The 8,145-nt window shown below is 41.3% G+C and overlaps 1 long non-coding RNA gene across 1 annotated transcript; it reads right to left on the reverse strand.

Annotated features, from left to right (window-relative positions):
* Nucleotides 1–1,606: 1,606 nt before the first annotated feature.
* Nucleotides 1,607–5,773, reverse strand: LOC148403773 (uncharacterized). The gene is made up of 3 exons (XR_015857400.1): nt 5,706–5,773; nt 2,039–2,275; nt 1,607–1,843 (listed from the first exon to the last, which is right to left on the reverse strand). It is a non-coding gene; the product is annotated as an uncharacterized LOC148403773 (long non-coding RNA).
* Between the last annotated feature and the right edge of the window lie 2,372 nt (nt 5,774–8,145).

The raw sequence follows: 8,145 nt of genomic DNA on the forward strand, positions 1-8,145 counted from the left end.
CACTTTGTTCAGACATTGTAAATAGTTAATAGAAATTGGGGATGTTTATTACAAAAGAATGCATGAAAATGTCTCAACAAAACAAAATTCAACAGAGTCATCCATCTTGTTTTGAATCAGCTATTTCTAGGTTAAGTTCCCGGCCTCATGCTTTGAAAATGAATAAATAAACAAATCAGCCCCCGGAGACGTTCCACTAATCAACATTAAATTGGATGGACATGCCTATCTTCACTGAATGCAAAAAACATTTCAAGGATACACACTTCAACTTGAAAAGGAAGTAAGCCATTTTAAACCCATAGCTCAAATCAAACAAATACTGGAATTATTGCACAGTCTTTCTGGGTAATTTCCAGGCTATGTACTTTGTTGGAAACGTTAATAAAAAAAAAAAAAAACAGGCATCAGTCTCAAAACAATTTTTCCGAATCCCACAAAACTGAATAAACATGGAAAGTTTAAAGGAACTATGCTTAATTGTGAACAGGCAGTCAGACATTTTAGTTTGAACTATTTTGTGGTCGAATTCAGAAATAAAAGAAATAAAAATGTCAGACAATTTGCAATAAAACTAGCTCCCAAACTCAATTTCATTGAATTTGGTGTACATTTATATATTTACCACAGGACACACACAAAGTCTCAAAGAGCCTGAACTGAAGAAGTCAGCCATTTTGATTGGAAGCAGCCCTTTCTAGAACTAATTCCAGAGTAATTTTTTTTTGCTCATTAAAAAAACAACAACAAATGCATGTAATGCTTTGGGGAGTTGAGCAAAGTTTTTACTTACTCTGAAGCCTTTTTCGTCTTTTGTCTTACTCCATTCAAAAGCCAAATACGAGATTGAATGAACTTGTTAGCATGAGCGCCGCATTTACGTTCTCCCTCCGATTCCTACTCACTCCTTTCCCATGGTGCACCTCACTTAGCCGCCATGAATTGTTGATGGGGCAAAAAGAACAACAACGCTCACTCCGCCGCTCATGTAATATTTAGAGGACAAGTCCGGCGGGCCTGGCAGGTCCGTGGTAGCGGCGGCCTTGTAAGCGGCGCAGCACAAAGGAAGCTAGCGTGCAATTAGCCGCCACCGCAGGGAAACTGCAAACAAAAAAAGCTTTTTGGGCAAAAGGAGAAAAATAAATATTTCAGCACGATTGTTCAAAGTGCTTCGCTTTTCACCCTGGAATTAATTTGAGAGAGTGTTGCGTTGCTTGCCTCTATGCAGCGGTTATAAAATGTTAGCAATGCCCCCCACTCATGAAATGTTTTTGATCAACAAACAAAGGTAGTAAGAATCTATCATTATTTTACTTCAAAATGTTTTAAAATCAAATTTATTCAATTGAAATTATGTATTTTTTGCCTATTCAAATGTAAACTAAAGTCCTGCTGAAGTCCTTTAATGCAAATGAAACCTGTCAAAACAGATCAAGAAAAATAAGACATTATTGATGGCTAATGTCGTCCTCAAACACAATCACACACATACACATGCACAGGTGTACATATCATAAATAAACAAAGGCATACAGGGATTTTATTTTCATCCATGCTCACAAACTCATTTGTTTGGATGACTCAGTTTTCCCTCGTGTTGGCGGCGTTGGCGGCGTTGGCGTGGGTGTCCCACCAGGGTTCAAAGGTTAAACTCTCTGCTTCTGTGATTCTCCTCTCAGCTTTCAACAAAGGTGCAGCTCATACCCACCGCTTTTAAATGCGACACCGGTGCACTAATGGACCAGAGGCGGCACTAATGTACTGACGAGACACTTAATTAGGCACACCATCCATTCATCCATCCACTGAAAGTCCTTGATAGGCAGCTACTGTTATATCACCACTGCAATATATTGAAAAAAAGTATATTAGTTTATAGTAACAATTTTCAGATTTCAAAATGAATCAATCACAAAAATCCATTTTTAAAACTTGATTCATTACACATTTTCCTCTTCTATGTGACGTCACAGAAAAGCAATCATCTAAAAAAGGCTCAACAATAAAGTCACATGTCATTAGTGGAACAGCACAATACCAATAAATGCGGATTGGCCGTCCATATAGTATTTCTGCATCCATCGCTGTAAATCCCGTCGGTTTACGTGGCAGACCGCCACCACTGCCGTTCTTTGTCGTGGTCTTCTTGTTCAGCCGCTAAGACGTTAATCCTCCGCACGCCGTATTTTTGTGCCGTCTCTCACCTGGAGGATTATGTGACCTTGTTGAGAAGTGACAAGGGATCAGGAGGTTATCAGCTCTTCTTCTTTGTCTTCTGGAGAAGAAAGACAAGGTAGCTAAAGATGTCCTCTTCCTACAAGTAAATGACTTTTCTATATTTCTCCCGTTTGACTAAGTATGACATCATATGTGATGATTTCTGTCTGGGAGACGACTCCAATATTTGTGCAAACTCTTAATTATAGGCGTCTTGACATCCTGGATATCAAAATAACCAACCTCCCAATTATTTTTAATCAGTGACTCCACGACATTACAACTCATCGTTTTTTTTTGTAATATCCCCAAAGTTTGATATGTCGGCATTCAAATATTGTGGCATTAAAAATCATAACATCCACACACTTAAAATGATCGCAATGTTTATTCCAATACTTCATTAAATTTCGTGCACCAAGTTTCGTAACGTGCTTCTGATCTCACCAGCATTCTGCAAATGAGCGTTCTGATCTAGTCACAATAGTTGGAACGGAAATTATCCTGCCAACTACTGGCACACGTACAACCCGGAACCCAATGTACATAGTCCATCTTTGATTGGATTCACCAACATTCCAACAACCCTGAATTCAAATACCAAACGTCACTGCATCTCAAAATCTCCAAAGATACCACTTAATTAAAACCCGTCCACATTCTGGACCCTTTTTGAATGATCCGAGACGAAACACACAGCCATGTGGTGGGAGCTCGTGTTATCTGGGAAGTGTGGAATGATGACAAGATGGGAGATGAAGGTGCGAGAGCTGACCTTCAGTGACAGCTGGAATTCTATCAGGAGTCAATCAGTGGTAGCAATTAGTGTGTCTTTGCGAGTGCTCGCTCGGTTCCTAAGCGGGGTCAATTAGGGAATATGAAGTCGTCGCTTCCACTCGGGCGACACGCCGCTGTCCGTCATCTGGCCGCCGCTTTTTTTAATCAGGCCATATAAATGTATCTCACGCGCCATCCCTTCATCTCCCATCCTCTTGCTCTCCGGACCCCCTGGCGACGCTGACCTGGTCAAACGGACCTTTTCTTTTTACGGGAAAATAGCTTTCTATCCTGCTACGGAGGTTATCGGTGCTCAGTGGACACTCTGCCGCTCGCTCACGCTCTCTTTTTTTCCCCACTTATATTTAGCTCTGCAGTAAGTCCGTACAAAATCTGGTTGATGGCGTCGACTTCAGCAGGAAAAAAGCTCAGAGTGTTGGGATGCTTTAAAAGGGTACAAGATTTCGAATTTTTAATCAAATTAACTCATTCACTTACTGCTTTTGTGATGCTTCTTTGTTGCACCCCAGAATGTCAAAACATTCTTAATTGTCCACTCTATTCCTTCTGGCATTGCAAAAATCCAGTAATATGATATGTTAACATTTTAAACCCTGACAAATTACAGCTTTTATGACAAATCAATTCAATGAATTGACTTTTTTTTCCCCCAGGGAAAAGTCAATAAGCAGCGCCATTGAGCTGCTAATGTGATAAATGTCAGTCCTGTATATGATTGACAGGTGGTGAGTGTCAGCCAAGATGGGCCTCAGCTTCCTGTGACCCTGAACGAGATAAGCGGTGAAGAAAACGAATGCCTGGATTTACAATATTTGCACACCCCTGACAGTATTTTATTTTGATGGAAGCAAGTGGCCTCGCAGTTCCTCAATTCATTCCCAATCCTTGATTGATGGTGTCAACTTCTGCAAAAAGTTGTTCAAAGTTTGAGTGCAAAGCTGGGCAAGTTTGCTCCAAATCATTCAAAACATCCCGATAGCCTGGAGTGTGGAAATTTGCCTTCAAGGTTGGTATTTAGTTATTTTCAGTACTTTGTCACTTCAATATGCTGACATGCCATCTTCGGAATATGCAACAAAAAATTCTATCCTAATTCAACATATTCACAACAAGTCCCACTCATCCAATAGTGCAAGTACATATATGGCCAAGTTTGCTTTTTAAATGCCGTTCAATTTCTCCAAGAGAGCTCTTCAGCAGGAGGAAGCGGTTCGTCGAGGGAACGCCGCTCGCCGACAGCGACAATCAGCATCAGAGGAGCGTTGAGGGATCGCTGCCCTCAAAGTTCCTTATGCGCTCGTCACGCGCTGGGCCATCGGGACGTCTAACGTAATGCGCTCGCTCCATTCTGACATGTATAACGGTTGCCGGCTGGCTGGAAGTACAAATACTTTCTTGTTGTGCTGAAGTGGAATTTTCTCAGTGCTGAATGTTCAGATGACTCATTACTTGTAATTGAAAACACATGTGTACTTTCTGCATATTTCGTACTTTTTTTATATACCGTATTTTGCGCACTATCAGGCGCACCTAAAAACCTCCAATTTTTTCAAAAGCCGACAGTGCGCCTTATAATCAGGTGCGCCTTATATATGGACCGATATTGAGCCACTACAGCAGGCGTGTCCAAAGTCCGTCCCGCGGCCCAAATGTATATATCTTATATATGGACAAAGTTTTAGAATGGGCCATTCATTGAAGGTGCGCCTTATAGTCCGGTGCGCCTTATATATGGACAAAGTTTTAAAATGGGCCATTCATTGAAGGTGCGCCTTATAATCCAGTGCGCCTTATAGTGCAGAAAATACAGTACATTGTATAGATTATCATAATCATATATTATATAGAATCTATATAATATATAATTATGATAATCTATATTATAGATTATCATTTTGCCACCTCTGTTGGCATGACACTGGACTCTGCAAGGCACAGGACAGAATCACACAAATGTACCGAGATGTGTGCGTTTGTGTGTGTGCTTGCGACTTTGCACACAGTAGGTGTGAGGTAAATAGTTAAAGAGGTAATTGCACACGAGGGGCCACATACTATGTGCGTGTCGGGCATGTGGCGGTGTGCAGCGGCGTGTCCGACGTGTTGGCACAGGTGTCAAAAAAGTGGGTAATTAGCAAACAAACAAACAAACAAACGACGCCGCGGGAGGAACCACTCGGCTCGGAAAAGCGTGACGGAAAACGTCACGGACCCGCCGCTGCCTTGTCCCGCTAACCGCAACAAGGAATGTCAAGTCTGACCCAACCTTTGTGGTCTTGTTAGCGGAATTATTGTGTGTCAAACAACTACTAAGAGGCTCACATCTCGTTCCGGATCGCTAAGCATTCCAGTGCACATTCACAAGAGTCCAAACGTGTTCAACTTTTTCTTACTTTCCAACCAGTTCTTCAAACATTCTGGCATTCTTACATTCTTCCCAAGTCACACGCATACACGTTTTCCGATACTTCGATTTTTAGAAACCTTCCAAGAGTACAACAGTCATTTCAGCATTCCAACACAATAAAACATAATCTGACACTGATATTGTTGGATTGTATTCGAACCTGCCAATGTTAGCCCTCAAAAACCCGACATCCTAATTTTCCTCACTTCAGATCATTCCAAACTACTAATAACCCATCATTCGAGATTCTATTATCAAAACATTTACACCAACAATATCCTACCAGCATTATATCTTTGCATCCAACACTGTCCAACTGATTCCAACATTTTCTCAAAGCTCTGAAAACACTGCTTTGTTTTTTCTTGTCCGTACCCCCCCTGGTTTCCTTTGTATGTCTAGTTGGATCATTGTGTCCACCTGTTCTCCTTAGCGCCGCCCCTTGTGTCTTCCTTAGCCATTTGTGTCTTGTCCAGGCATTCCTCATTTTCTCGTCAGTCTTTGCTGGGTCCTATGGGCTTTGCATTCCAGAAGTTCATAGTCCCGATATTCCAAACATTTTGGCATCCTAACATTCAACATTGAGATGCATTAAAAAAAATAATAAAAAAAAAATCAGGCCATCTGGAACAGATTATTTTGATTCGCATTATTTCGTATAAGAAATATTGCTTTGACTTCCTTGCACGTAACTTTTACTCAAACCTTTTGGAACGTATTCAGGACAAAAACAAAGGTCCCAATCTATCCAAACATCCCGGCATGTATGCGTGTACTGCATGTGTCTGTGCACGTGTCAGCCTCTATTCTCTACTGACAACTAAGCAACACCAATTAACTCCCAGCAATCAAGGGAGCCGCAAAGTAGCACACGGATTCAATTAAACGACTTCCACAGCACACGCCAAACACGTGTCACATGTTTTTACGAGCTCTGTCATCACGCCGCTCTGTCGCAGCGGAGACTTTCTCATCCGTGTTTTTTTCCAACACTGCACGGTTCACTTGAGAGTCAAAAGGTTTGTGCGTTTCTGTGGCGGGTACAAGAACATTCGACACACGTCGCTTCGTTCCCCTCTGTGATTGTCTTTCTTGTTTTTCCTTCATTTGAGAGGAGAAAGTGCAGATTTAGCCTCCAAGAACATCAAATGCATAATGCAAAGCTTCAACGCTGGAAATAATCTTCAAGTCATCAACATCGTCACCATCTTTTTGTTGTCAATCAAACTTGGACACACCCTCTTCAAGTGGAAATCAATCAAACGGCGGCAATTCAGTGTGATTGTCAAATGTATTTCTTTAAAGAGGAAGTCAGGTCAAAAATGGTCTCGACATTAATATGCCCCACTGGTTCAGAACTGGTATTCTGATTGACATTGCGTCAGGCACGACCTTGTCTATGATGGACTAACTCTGCTTACTCGGTGTAGAGAAAAGTAAAACGATCGGCGGCCATTTTGGGTTGCCAAGTGTGATTTCTCAATATTTTCTGTCTCTCCGGGAAAAATGCCACAGTTTATGTACATAGCTATGTACCTTTTGATAGAATGTAAATCAAACAGTGAAATGCCCACTTTCAGGTAGCTGTCAATCAAACAAAAAGTGAGCGTAAATCAACCACTTCCAAAATACTGTCAATTAGCATAGACAAAGTAGAGAATCTGTCAATCAAAAACAGACCTGTCAATCAGACAGACACACCTTCTTTGAGTGGATGTTAATCAAATACTGAAACATACCATAAAAGGCAATCAGATGCATTCATCTCATGTTAATGTCCATCAAAATAGACATTTTCTCGACTAGTGGGCTGTCAATCAAACACAGACACGCCCTCTTTAAAAAGTCAGTCAATCGATTAATTACAAACACGCTTTATGAGGCGCTGTCAATCTGTCTGGCATCTTTTAATGGCTGTCAATCAAACATACTGTACACAAATCTCTTTCAAATGGCTGTCACTCAAACACGATCTTGTCCCTTTTGTCAGGGACATCCAATTTTTTTTTTTTACCAGGAATGGGCGAATACCCAGACCAGGTATCATATTGGGTCAATAGTAAATGGCATGGCTGACAGAATGTTTTTATGAGTCAACTATATCCTGGAATTTGAGTGGCTTTACCATCAATATCAAGAATACGACTATTAGTTAGAGAGGCCTGTGTCTACTGATCAAGAAAAATCCAGAATATATGATTTTTATCAACAGCATGTTTTGGTATTGACCAAAACGTCAACTTTAAAAAAACGTATCAAAAGCACTAGTGGTATCAAAAGCTGCACTTTCGCTCTTTAGCCATGCAGCTGAACTTTGAGCAACAAATGATTATATTATTATATTTTCCTGTGTGTTTAAAAGACTTTAGGCCTCACATGTCATGTGATGAAAGATGCAAACACAAACACGTCCGCCATCATCACGTCTCGACTTCCTCTGTGGTCATCAGCCAACATTTGTCAGCAGGCCTCGACCTTAATGAGGAGCAACTGGCTAATTTGCTAATGGCTTCTCCTTCCTGTGGGCCATTAGACACACACACACACACATACACACACACACACACACACACACACACACACACACATACACACACACACAGATCACACACACACACCCTCCCTGTCCCTCCACCACATCACCGCTGCGCCACTAATGGCGTATGAAAGCATTTCCTCGCAATGACAGACATGGCGACCTGTCACGCCAACCCGAGCGCCGA

Source organism: Syngnathus floridae, chromosome 1 (genome assembly GCF_059516105.1).
Source record: "Syngnathus floridae isolate MCC-2025c chromosome 1, RoL_Sflo_1.0, whole genome shotgun sequence".
Taxonomy (NCBI): domain Eukaryota; kingdom Metazoa; phylum Chordata; class Actinopteri; order Syngnathiformes; family Syngnathidae; genus Syngnathus; species Syngnathus floridae.